The following is a 12,811-nucleotide window of genomic DNA, read 5'->3' on the forward strand; positions in this document are numbered from 1 at the left end:
AAGACAAAGGACAGGTGACAGATACCTGAGTGAGTAGACTAACCTTTAACTTAAGGATGACCGTATTTCCTATTATTGATTGTGTCTGTCTGAAAAGAGGTTTATAATATTTATTTGAACATTTTAGCTATACATTTTTGTAATTGTGATGGCTAACAAAACAAGGTGAATGTGATGATTTTTCACACAATTTCAGTTATGTAATTTATTACTTCAATTACTTGTAATTGAAAAAAAGATAAATTACACATTACATTCAATTACTTGAGAAATTGTAATTAATTCATGTAATTACGGTGAATTACAATTACATGTACATATTTTAATTACCGCATGTCTGGCTGGTACTTATTCATTGATATACATGACTAAAAATGCCCTCCCCCTTTTTTATTTCTTTTCTCTCTATATATAACTTTCATGCTAAGTTCTGTTTTAAACAATACACATTCAATAAATATCAATGTTTCAATGAAAGCTATTTGCGGTCAATGACATTAATAGAGCTGCATGCTTTTTTGAGAGAAAAGACAGTGTTGAGTACATGTTGAGTAGCATTTGATTTTTTTTCCAAAAGGCAGAGGGCAATCTAGTCAACAAGTACCTATAATTTACTAAAAGAACTCTTATTATTCCTCAGACATTTAGGTAATTTCAACTATTGCACTTTTAATCTTACTACAGATCTTAGCTACGATCAAACTACAAATAATATGACCGAGATTTCAGGTTCTTGATCCAAATAAATTTCGCACCTCGTCAATTTCAGCAAAACATTTCAATTCCAATTTGCCTCATAGCCAGGTAAGATTTGATAGGGAATAAAGTTATCAGAAAATGAAAAATTATAAACCTTGTTGATTGGTATTTTGAATGATAAATTTCTCACATGAAAGTCTTCCACTATCGGGAAATCTAAATATTTATTTTCATCTTATAGTATGCACTGATTAAAGGGCTGATATAGTGTTACGTTTCTGCATACGTAAAAAGAATTGTGTTGGTTTCATTTGGACAAAATTATAAACAAAAGTAAGAATATGTATGAATCATTGTTTTATTTGCAATAAAAACAAAAGTGCACACGACTGAAATGTCCTGCCTGCCTTCCTTATGATTGAATTAATTTTGAAAGTCTCTAAACTGAAGGTATTTAATGCAAGTATCACATAAATTAAACTTTATCATGATTAATTTAAGAGTAGTCACACTCAAATGAACTATACCAGACAGACAGGTACATGTACTCCTGACAATAATTCCATACACCAAATACATGTATAGTACAAGAGAAACAAATCAAACCACAAAATCTTCAGCACTGACCTACATGTACATTTGTGTATGCAATGAACCATAAAAATGAGGTCAAAGTCAAATGAAACCTGCCATTCAGCAAGTACAATAATGTACATCTTTTATTCAAAATACAGTAGACCTACTGCTTATAGTATCTGAGATACAGACTGGACCTTAATCACTGATCCATCATGTCCATGGTAGAGGTCAAGTTCAGGTGAACCCTACCTGACCCATATCAGGGGCGGATCCAGGATTTCCAGTTAGGGGGGGCGCAAAGTTTTAGTTTCGCCGAGCGGAGCGAGATTTTTTTTAGGTTTCTTTAGGTTAAACTATTGAAATATTCTTCTAAAGGGGTGAAATGTAGATAACTCGAACTATTGTGTGGTAAAATTAGCGAGAAATTAAAGTTTCAAGCTGAAACTGCCTTAATCCACACCTGACAACAATCTACAGATAGACGGACGGAAAGTGAGACGAGACAGATCACAATTGCTCACCTGACCAATATATTTTTCAAACGAAAATTTTTACTTTTATCAGCGATTTTTAATTGTCCTTTCATACTATCTGTTTTTTACATTTTTGATTTTCGGAGGTCGTGCCAGACTTCACTGTGTTCGCCACAAACAACTAAAATCAGAATGAGATGCATTTACGCAGTTATATTTATTTTCTTGGGATCCCAAGCATACAGTAATACGGTACAGAATTCGGCTAAATATTTAGGTTGCAAGTGAGAAATAAATAATATACTAAGACACAGAGAAACAAATTAATAAACTAACCTTTCGCTTGAAACAGTATTTCTATCTTTCATTACGGATATTATAAAAGAATCTCACTGTATTCTTGACCGTGTCATGATGAAATTGTGAAAGTGAGTAAGGGATGTTTTGGAACTTCGATTATCAAACAAAGGAGTAGGTCCGGTAAGGGCCGATTTTGGCCTCGCATTTCAGGTCCATCTAACGAAAGTTTTTGGACACTTTTTAAACACTTAAGTGTCTATTTCAATTGATTCGATTAGTTTATGTGAAAGATTTTAACTGATTTATTCATTAAAAACGCTCCGATTCAAGCTTAAATATGAAAAATCTATCAAATATGCCAAAAAAACGTCACTTTTCAGACGGTTTTTGTCACAAATGAAAGTGGCCGCATCCGTGTTCATCCTCAACCTTTATATATGTTTTGTATTATCATTAAATACAACTTACATTTCAATATTATGAATGAAAACGAATGCGGCCACTTTCATTTTAGACGAAAACCGTCTAAAAATTAACCAAAATGCTAAAATTTTGAAGATTTCAGTAATTTATCATGACTTAATGATGCTAGAACGCGATATTTGTGCATTGTATGTGGCAAAAACAGCTCATATTTATGTAGCAGAAGCATTTTAATTTCCAAAATATAGCTTAAAGATTAGTTACATTTTCATAATTTTCTAAAATTGCTTTATTTTGGGGCCAAAACGGGGTCTTACGGAACCTACTCCTTTATTATAAAAACCGCAAATACAATGTAACATGTTTTTACTTTAACTGCTAAAAACCTATTATATTTGTCATCAAACGCAGCTCCGCGTTTGACACCTTCCTTTGAAGTTATTTATAGAACTTTAATAAAGCGTAGGTCATTTGATTAGTAATCACGTTGATTCTGTTAAACTGACTGTTTTATATACTTTGAATGGTAAAAAAGATTGAATGGTCTCTTCTGATAATTAAATATGTTGAAGTCATCCATGCTTTGCAAATTTTAGGGGGGGCGCACGCCCGCCACGCCCCCGCCTAAATCCGCCCCTGCATATGTGGTTGTGCAAGTTTTAAAATATACTTATTTCATAATCATGATAATCATGTAAATTAGAAAGGAACAATACCGGTGTAGAGGTTATGGTTTGACCCATCAACATGATCAAGGCCCCATGCGAAAAATAATTATCCCACGATAAATTGTAGAAAGGTCACAATATTGATGAGGAGGTTACGGTTTGATGCCTAAAGCCCCAAGCAAAATATAATGTTGCCACACAAAAGTACTGTAGAAAAAAACATTATCATGATTGTTGGCTTGAAAGGTAACAGTTTGACTCATGAATTTACCCACTAACATGACTAAGCCCAGTTGTTTGAAATCTTGAAAGTGAAAACCCGTAAAATATTCCAATGACACTACTGAAGTGTATGCATGTCACATAACACACAAATTACAAGATCTAAATTACATTTCATCACTTTAAGCAGAGGCTGATGATCTGAAAAGTGCATCTATGCATGCTGCATATTACATCATTACAAATAGCAGACAGACTTCTGATACTTCCATGATGTAAACAAAATCAGATTACATTCATGAACTACATAATTATGGGAAAATATATTTTTTCCCCACAATTTTGTGAATCAAATAGAATTTCTCGTTTTTATTAAAAAAGAAATTAAATCAATTTCTTTTAAGTCTTTTTTTTTGTTTTGATTTATCGTGTATGTACGTATATATTTTACTTCAAACGCAGAAATTAGAAACAAACTTTTTAGTTTCTTTTAGTTATTTTTAGTTTATGATACATGTATGAACATAGTCAAAGGCCCAACCAGTTCCCTTAAAACAGGCAGTTAACATCAAGCCTAGGGCATGTAGGGGGGAAAGGCAACAGAGAAAACTACATGAACTTATGCTAATGGCCTGTTCATTTCGCTAATTTAATTATAACAAACAATTTAGGCAAAACAAATATGATTGACAATAACCAACAACAAACACTAACTAACTACAGACTGACATGATTTGGGATGATACATAAAGAATTTGGCTGGGTTATACATGACTGTGAGCATTCATACCTCCCCCTACATTAATTATTGTACATGCATATATACATACATGACTGTGAGCATTCATAACTCCCCCTACATTGTACATCCATATATACATACATGACTGTGAGCATGCATTCCTCCCCCTACATTGTACATGTATATATACAAACATGACTGTGAGCATTCATACCTCCCCCTACATTGTACATGCATATATATACAAACATGACTGTGAGCATTCATACCTCCCCCTACATTGTACATGCATATATACATACATGACTGTGAGCATGCATTCCTCCCCCTACATTGTACATGTATATATACAAACATGACTGTGAGCATTCATACCTCCCCCTACATTGTACATGCATATATATACAAACATGACTGTGAGCATTCATACCTCCCCCTACATTGTACATGCATATATATACAAACATGACTGTGAGCATTCATACCTCCCCCTACATTGTACATGCATATATATACAAACATGACTGTGAGCATTCATACCTCCCCCTACATTGTACATGCATATATACAAACATGACTGTGATCATTCATCCCTCCCCCTACATACATATACAAACATGACTGTGAGCATTCATCCCTCCCCCTACATTGTACATGCATATATATATAAACCTGACAAATGTACATGATATACATGTACATTTATGATAATTGTTATAAAAGAAGAAAGGTGACAAATTAACATTTATTTCTACAGTACAATGGTCTATAGAAATGTACAGCATGTAATGTACAAATGTATCTATTTGTTTATCTAAAATTATTTAATAAATATTTAAAAGATAAACAAACCTGAACATTTCTCCTTGAGATGTATAAATATGACATATTTATGGATGGCAATTATTGTAAAAACATATCTTAATGTCCCTGGGGACTTCCTGTACTTTAGTAATGATACATATCTTAACATTAAATTTATCAATGGGTCATGTTAAAAACATCTTTCAAATTTTACATTTTCAGATGAAATGTACATCATGTATATATATACTGTCAATTATTGGTGAAACTGGATGAAATTGTACATGTATACATGTAGCTGTGGTCCAGTGATACACATCTATAATACTAAAATTACGAGGTCCAATTTGTCAGCCGTCATCACGTAAAAACGACGAATCAAAGAATTCAACTTTATATATAACTAATATAGTACAAAGGTGCAGATTAAAAAATTACACCACTCCAGGCCCTTTTGTTTTCCACGTAATTAATATTGCCAATAATTAAGAAGTTCCGGGTCGAGTCCGATACCGATACCAATAGTATATTCACCTGTTACCGATTACCTTATCTGTACGTTCCGCATCTGACAGGCGCACCACCAAACGGTGTATTCAGGATTAATATGCTATATAGTATTACACGGGTCATAATCACAGGGTTGACACTACTTAATTGTCAAATTGTTACCTATTGTAGTATTTTAATTAGTTAGACTTTCTAAGATAACAATACGAATACTAAAAATCTGGACTAAAATAAGGCGTATAGGTACAGTTTTCAATTTGTTAGCGGGCATGACGTAAAACAGCGAATCAAAGAATTCAATATTTATAACTAATATAGGACAATGCTGTTGATTAAAAAATACTCCATTCCAGGACCTTTTGTTTTCCAAATAATTAATATTATCAATAATTGATAAGTTCCAGTTCGACGGGTTCAAACAGAAAGATTTGAAAGCAGAGAAAACTGTGTATCTTATAATCAGCATGACTTTATCAGATGACAATACTAATACTAAAATAAGGCTTGCGCATAGTTATATACTTTAATTCAGTCACGGACCCGCGATATACGGGTGTGTTCTAGTAATTTGTGAAATGTACAAAGTCTGTCACCATGCATGTTCACATGACAAAAAATTCAAAAAATTTCTGCAATTTTTTATATATATATATATATTTTTTGGGAAAACTATGAGCATGATGAGGTATACATAAAAAAAATGTACATGTGCATGTACATGTAGCTGTGGCAAAAACAATCAAAGAGAAGATTTCTCTGAGGGATACGATTGCCATTGTTTTCATGGACACATGTATACATGTACCGGTAGCTGGATACATTTTTTTTTTTAATATTATTTTCAAAACTAATTCAACTGCACAATCATGTAAAATGTAATTTACGTAATCTGAAGTTACAAAATAGCCAATCCTGGATACAAGTGTATGAACAATTATACTCATTGTGTTTTATTTTTGTACTATCAATTCCAAGTTTACTTTCCACAGCTGTCACAATCCCAACTCTTTTAAAAATATTTAATTTCCTTTGGGTCAGTGGTCATGACTCCTTTCCGTACACATTACTCGGTTAAAATTGCGATCGTATTTAATATAACACAACGTTTATCGACAGAACAAGGTATTTTTTCTCGACCTGTTTTGTTTTCAGAATTTACGGAAGTTACTTCCAGAAGGGAGACAACTCGAAACGATAATATGGAAGACTCCCTTTCGCTGTATGGGGTGTTGCGATGTAGACTACATTTATTTTAATTTAAATGATGCAAATGATTTAAAATTATGAAACAACAATTGCAATAACCCTCAGTGGTAGACAAACATAGAAACGATCCCATGAGTTTTAAATCAATCAATTGAGTGGGGAATCCAGAGCAACCATTCACCCTAATACCCCTTGAAGTCAAGAAAACTATACGCATGCACATAATTACCTACACAAACCATTTTTGCAAACCCTGGAGCACTAAGAATGTATATTTAATGTTCATTAAATGACCTAGATGGTTCTCTATTTCTTTATGGAAGTACAATATCAAATATCAGTTTCATAATGCTGACATACATGTACAAGAGAAACTCCAATTCAGTTCTTATATGACAGAAATAGATTTCCATGAGAAATTCATGAGTATCTGTCATTTTTTTTTATCCCCGGTTCAGTGTACCCTACACCCCGTTAGAAATATGTCAATTTTTTAAAATCCAATAAAAGATATATTAAAAAAAATCACATTAAACTTTGTGGACGAACTTCTCTAAAAATCGCCAGATATAGACTGATACCCCAGGGTGTACTATGATAATTCAGGGTGTTAAAATATCCATATCTACAGATATAAACGTAGATAACTTTTATTATTGCTTATGCAGCAAATATCCTGCAATCTGATTGGTTAATTACCCTGGATGTAAATTTAAATAACACCTCACCCTTGTTCACCCCGGGATAAATTAAAAAAAATTGCCGAAATAAAACAAAAATAAAATGTCAAAAAAATAAATATAATGTTAAAAATAAAAAATAGATAAATTTGAGGACAAAAATAATAAAAAAAAAAATTTTAATTTTTTTTTTTACCCCAAAAATTCAAAAGAACACAAAAAAATTCTGAATTTTCCCCAGAATAAAGAAAAAAGTATAAATTTGACAACGCGCAGCAACATTGAAGTTAAAAAATGTTACACTGGAAATTTTTCATTACCAATTTTCAATTTTACATCGTGGTTTAAAAATGAGTAAGGGAATTGTTCCTAAGAAATGAATTCGTTATATTGGTGTAATCAGGGGTGTATGGAATTTAACACCGTAATTGTTTACACCATGTATGAATTTTGAAAAGATAACTAATAATGTCCACAGCATGGCAAAGAAAATAAAAGATAGTCAATAATGAAAGCGAACTTAGATTATGAACTAAAGGTTAGGAGAATAAAAAAGATATGTATAAAAGACATCATAAAGCATAATTTGATTTATTAGAAAAATATATTATCTTATTGATAAACTATTTTTTAGCTGTGTACTTAGTTTACACAACTTTTAAAAAAATACAATATTCGAATAATTTGGAGCCCTTTATGCATTACAAAGAAGCACGGACAATGACGTTACGTCATAGTACATTTCATAGCATTAGAGTAAAAAAAACAATGACCAAAAGTGGCCCATGGCACTGAGATGGTTAAATCCTGTTGGTTGTATTTTAAATTTCATTGAATAGCCTGACGTATATCTTGTTTACAACAATACAAGAAATCTGTGAGGTCATACTAGTAAGTTCTAAACCTACATCAAATTTTCCATGTCCATTTTTACTAACAAATCAGACTTCAAATATATTAGTACATAGTTTTGGATTTATCCAATCATTTAATGGAGAGAATACGGCATCAAAAATGTTTAACCCTTACACTTAATAGCAGCTATTAGATATACATGCCCAAGTCCATGAAGTCAGGAACCGTTTAAAAAATGCATTTTACACTTATTCTTATGTTTTATAGTCTAAAAAAGGTCCCAAAAATCCTTCGTCTCACTCTGCTTGCCAAATTTAATTGCTTCGCCCCCTCTTTCCAAAATCCTGGATCCGCCCCTATATCTTTTATTGTGAAAGATTTTAGATAAGAAAATAAAGACCAACAAATGCATATGATCTTAGTTATCAGAGGCGGATTTAGGGGGGAGCCAGGGGGCCCGGGCCCCCCCTTTTTGGGAAAATATTTGGTTGCTTATATAGGGAATCATTGAAGCATGACTGGAGCGGGCCCCCTCTTAGGTCAGTCAGTGGGCCCCCACTTATGAAAATTTCTGGATCCGCAACTGGTTATCATGGATACATGTATGATGTATACAACATTTGTACAATGTATGCTGAATTTACAGTGTTAAAATGTAATACCAGCTACCATACAAGGGCTGTACAGCCAGTCAAGGTTGTTAAAAACTTCCATTTGTTATATAAGAATGTAAAAATTTGCTTGAATTTATTAATAACTCAGATAATAAAAAAAATATTTTTATCTAAATTGAATTTAATAAAATATAGAAATATGATAACCTGATAACGGTGATATTGTTTGCCTTAAATTAATGGAGAATAAAGGCTTTTTCCCCGGGAGAAAAATCCCAATTTGAAAAAATAGCTCTGAGGGGAAACACGGCCCTTGTTTCTATTTAACAGTCAGAGCTCAGACATAAATAAGTCTGAATCTGCTTTTGACTCATAGAGGTCTAAATTGGTAAGTTTTAGGATTTGTCTCCCTTTAATGCAAGACAAAATACGACTTTAATAAGTCAAATATTGTTAAGCAAGAAATGATTGACCAGAATCAAAAAGTTGCAAATATCGACTCCTACAAGTCGATAAGTTACCAAAATTGGTTAACTTCAAGACCCACGCATATTTATAAAAAGGTCATGCATCTAAATCAAATAATGACAACATTGAAAGCCAATGCTTTGTCTTCTAAAGAAAAATATGAAAGAGAGTCTAAAAAATCGGGGATAATGTTAATTAACCTTACAATGCAACCACCTGGATCCACACTTAATGAGGTAAAACATCTGTGTTTAGTAAGGATGTTCAATTAAATGATTAAATATAGATAGCTCAAGTCCTTGTGAACTCTCGGACAGGTTTTCGCTGTCATAGGTGGTGTACTTTGGCCACCAAGTCAAATTAAGTTTTTTCATCAACATAAATAGACCTAAACAAGTCTGTCATTTTGTGACTTAGATAAGTCTAAAATTGAAAATACATTTTAATAATAAATACATGTTTTGACTTCTTTAAGTCAAAAACAGAAATCGACTTGTTTATGTCTGAGCTCTGACTGTTTAATTTTTTTTTTTGGAAGGGGGGGTATCTTTTGATAGTCTTCATATAAAGAATGGAAAAAAGAACAGCTAGAACATGTAGAAAGGTTGACGATATTGAAATCAATTGTTGTTTAATGTAATTTCGTTTCCTTAGTTTAGGATTCAATTTGGACCAATGGAAGAGATCTGCATCTTCTAAATCTAAACATATGATTAAAGTTGATATTTAATTATCTAAATTTCAACTGAATTCTGTCATTTCACAACAACTACAATATTTTTTGAAATCTTAATTGTGTACCACTGAACTGCAGACTAGGGCCATTTTCCACTTTTTGTGACAGTACTCTTAGATTTTTAAGTTTTTTTGAAGAAAGTTTGGACTGAAAAATCTATTCAGTTTTAACTTTCCATTGATGAAGTTCCCAGTTACAACTCTCATCACAGGGAAACAGGTACTAATAAAAAACAATATGATTGATGTAAACTGTGTGAATAGATAAAGGCAGATGTGGTGTGAGTGCCAATGAGACAACTCTCCATCCAAATAACAATTTAAAAAAGTAAACCATTATAGGTTAAAGTACGGCCTTCAACACGGAGCCTTGGCTCACACCGAACAACAAGCTATAAAGGGCCCCAAAATTACTAGTATAAAACCATTCAAACGGGAAAACCAACGGTCTAATCTATATAAACAAAACGAGAAACGAGAAACACGTATATATTACATAAACAAACGACAACTACTGTACATCAGATTCCTGACTTAGGACAGGTGCAAACATTTGCAGCGGGATTAAACGTTTTAATGGATCCAAACCTTCTCCCTTTTACCGAAACAATAGCATAACATCACAACATAGAAAAACATACGATAAAATATCATTTGGCAGACTTAACTCAATCAAAAATAAGAAGCTTATTTCCAAATCCTAAATTTGAAATATTTGTAAATTTCATGAATAAATAGGCTTAAACTACAAAATGCAACATTTTTTTTTTACCATTACAATGATTATGTTCATGATGTTGGTACACAAAAATTCAGTTTTAATGGAAGACTACTAATCCAATGAAATGTCACATTTTAAGTGTTAAGATACATTAACTTTTATTTAAGTGGATAATTACTCAACAATTGAGGTGCTCCTGAATTGGAGTAATATTCTCAAAACAGAATTTTTACAGAAAAAAATGAATAAAATCGTTTCTCTCCCCTATCTCATGTATCCCCACGATCTTTGTTTACTTTGAAAGTTGTTCACCTACAAATTAAAGTATTGCATGTTGATGTTTGAATCATCTACAGCAAACATTATTATGTTTAAATTCAACAAATACCAATGTGTAATTAGTGCACGATCTCTGAGAATGATTTAAATAACCAGTGAAGGATATTCCTGCTTCTGCGTAGTGTGGCATTCCAAGAATGACGTCACTATAAAATACAATGTAGGTTGGATATATTTAGAATATCTCGTCATACTGATTTTCCGGATTGTAAAAGAAACATAACCATGATAAACAGTGTAAAGGAGAGCTCAAGATACGATAATTTCGTGAGAAACAGAAGGGAAATGTGTAAATAAGTGTTTAAAGTCAAACTATTCATTTCTGGGTCTCCTTCTCTTCAATTTTAGTAAGATTTGTTGGGGGGTTTTCCACACTATAAAAACAAAATGAATGATGTGAGGGAAGGTCACTATGGTCAACCCCATAGGGGATTGACGGCTTGAAGCCGTCTTCCCCAAAAATGGCTTAAAATTATTCCCAAAAAGACAACTTTTTTCCCAAACAGTGCAGTCTCAGTAGTAATTGTGCATGAATACAAACTGAAAAACACTCATTTAAACCATTTTCATGCCTAAAATGACTATATGTGCAGATTTAAGGGTCTATTTATGTATCATCACTGACAATAAGGGGTCTTATTTCAAATGAGGGTTTACAAAAAAATGTACCTCTCAAAAGCGGGTCTGCAAATTGAAGTTCCAGTCAAATTAATCTTTCATTATAAATTTCCCTATTTGATAAAAATGACGCATATTTTCCCAATAAAAAAGGGTAGAGGTAGTTTTGAAAAAAGCTAACAATATTACTGGATAAAATTATTAGCAATTTTTTTACATAATTAACATATGTTTGCATAATTTGAGATAATTACAAGAATCTTATGTATTTGTATAAGTATAGTAATTATTTTTAACTGGTTGTTAATTGATTTCACAATTATCCTCTATAATCTGCTTGGCTTCATTTAATTTCACTTTGATCTTCAATTTCTAATTTTGCTTAATATTCATTTATCATTATACATGTAGACCTTAAAATATAATCAACAATACATAGAATACTGGTATATATACATGTATCAGTTATGTACCAGTATTCATTGGTATTGTTGCTTTTAAAAAAAAAATGTAACAATACTGGTACACAATTTTTATACATGTACCAGTATTGTGGACAACCGTCACTGGTATACGAGTATTGCGATCACCAACTACAGGAGATCCAGATTATGTGCCACACTGTCTTCTCCAAATACACCTTATCACTAAAATGTTGACATCTTAAAACAAAATACCTGATGCCACAATGGAAAAGTGATTGTTGTTGACGTCAAAAGTTCAAGCGGCCGGGTCAGACGGGATTAGCGATAAGGTGTATACTTCTTTAGAAGCTTTTGGTACAACTCAAGTACATAGTATACAAAACTGTACATCCAGAAACCAAATCACAAGAATTGAGGACAAACAAATTAAAATTACAATCAGGACTTTAACATGTTCAAATAACGACTTTTTCTGTAATTTATGATTTTAGAATTCTTTGTCAGTGTTTCACTGTTTGACTGTTTGTAGTGTGTGTGTTTTCTTCCTCTGCTGAGAGAAATATTTGTTACAAGGGTCGAGATAATGTATTTTCCTTACCTACTATAATTCTTAATGTACTACTTTGATGCTTTTAACTATAAAATCAGAGAAAACGTCACATTTTTCCTTTCTATCTTTGAGTGAACTAGGAAATAAATTTAGCGGAAGTACTGAAATAGTAAATACTAC

The 12,811-nt window shown here is 32.4% G+C and overlaps 1 protein-coding gene across 3 annotated transcripts in view; it reads right to left on the bottom strand.

Annotated features, from left to right (window-relative positions):
• The window catches only part of LOC139501721 (activated CDC42 kinase 1-like), a 52,020-nt gene that overhangs the window by 39,132 nt on the left and 77 nt on the right, over positions 1–12,811 (bottom strand). The window contains exon 1 of one of the 3 annotated variants that reach the window (XM_071290866.1): positions 12,680–12,809. The exons of 1 other annotated variant lie outside the window; for it this stretch is intronic. The gene's annotated coding sequence lies outside the window, so the exon portion shown is untranslated. Of the gene's footprint in view, positions 1–12,679; positions 12,810–12,811 lie in introns of those variants that run through there. One more of the 3 variants, XM_071290867.1, reaches the window with a different exon arrangement.

The sequence above is a fragment of the Mytilus edulis genome, chromosome 13, assembly GCF_963676685.1.
Source record: "Mytilus edulis chromosome 13, xbMytEdul2.2, whole genome shotgun sequence".
Taxonomy (NCBI): Eukaryota; Metazoa; Mollusca; class Bivalvia; order Mytilida; family Mytilidae; genus Mytilus; species Mytilus edulis.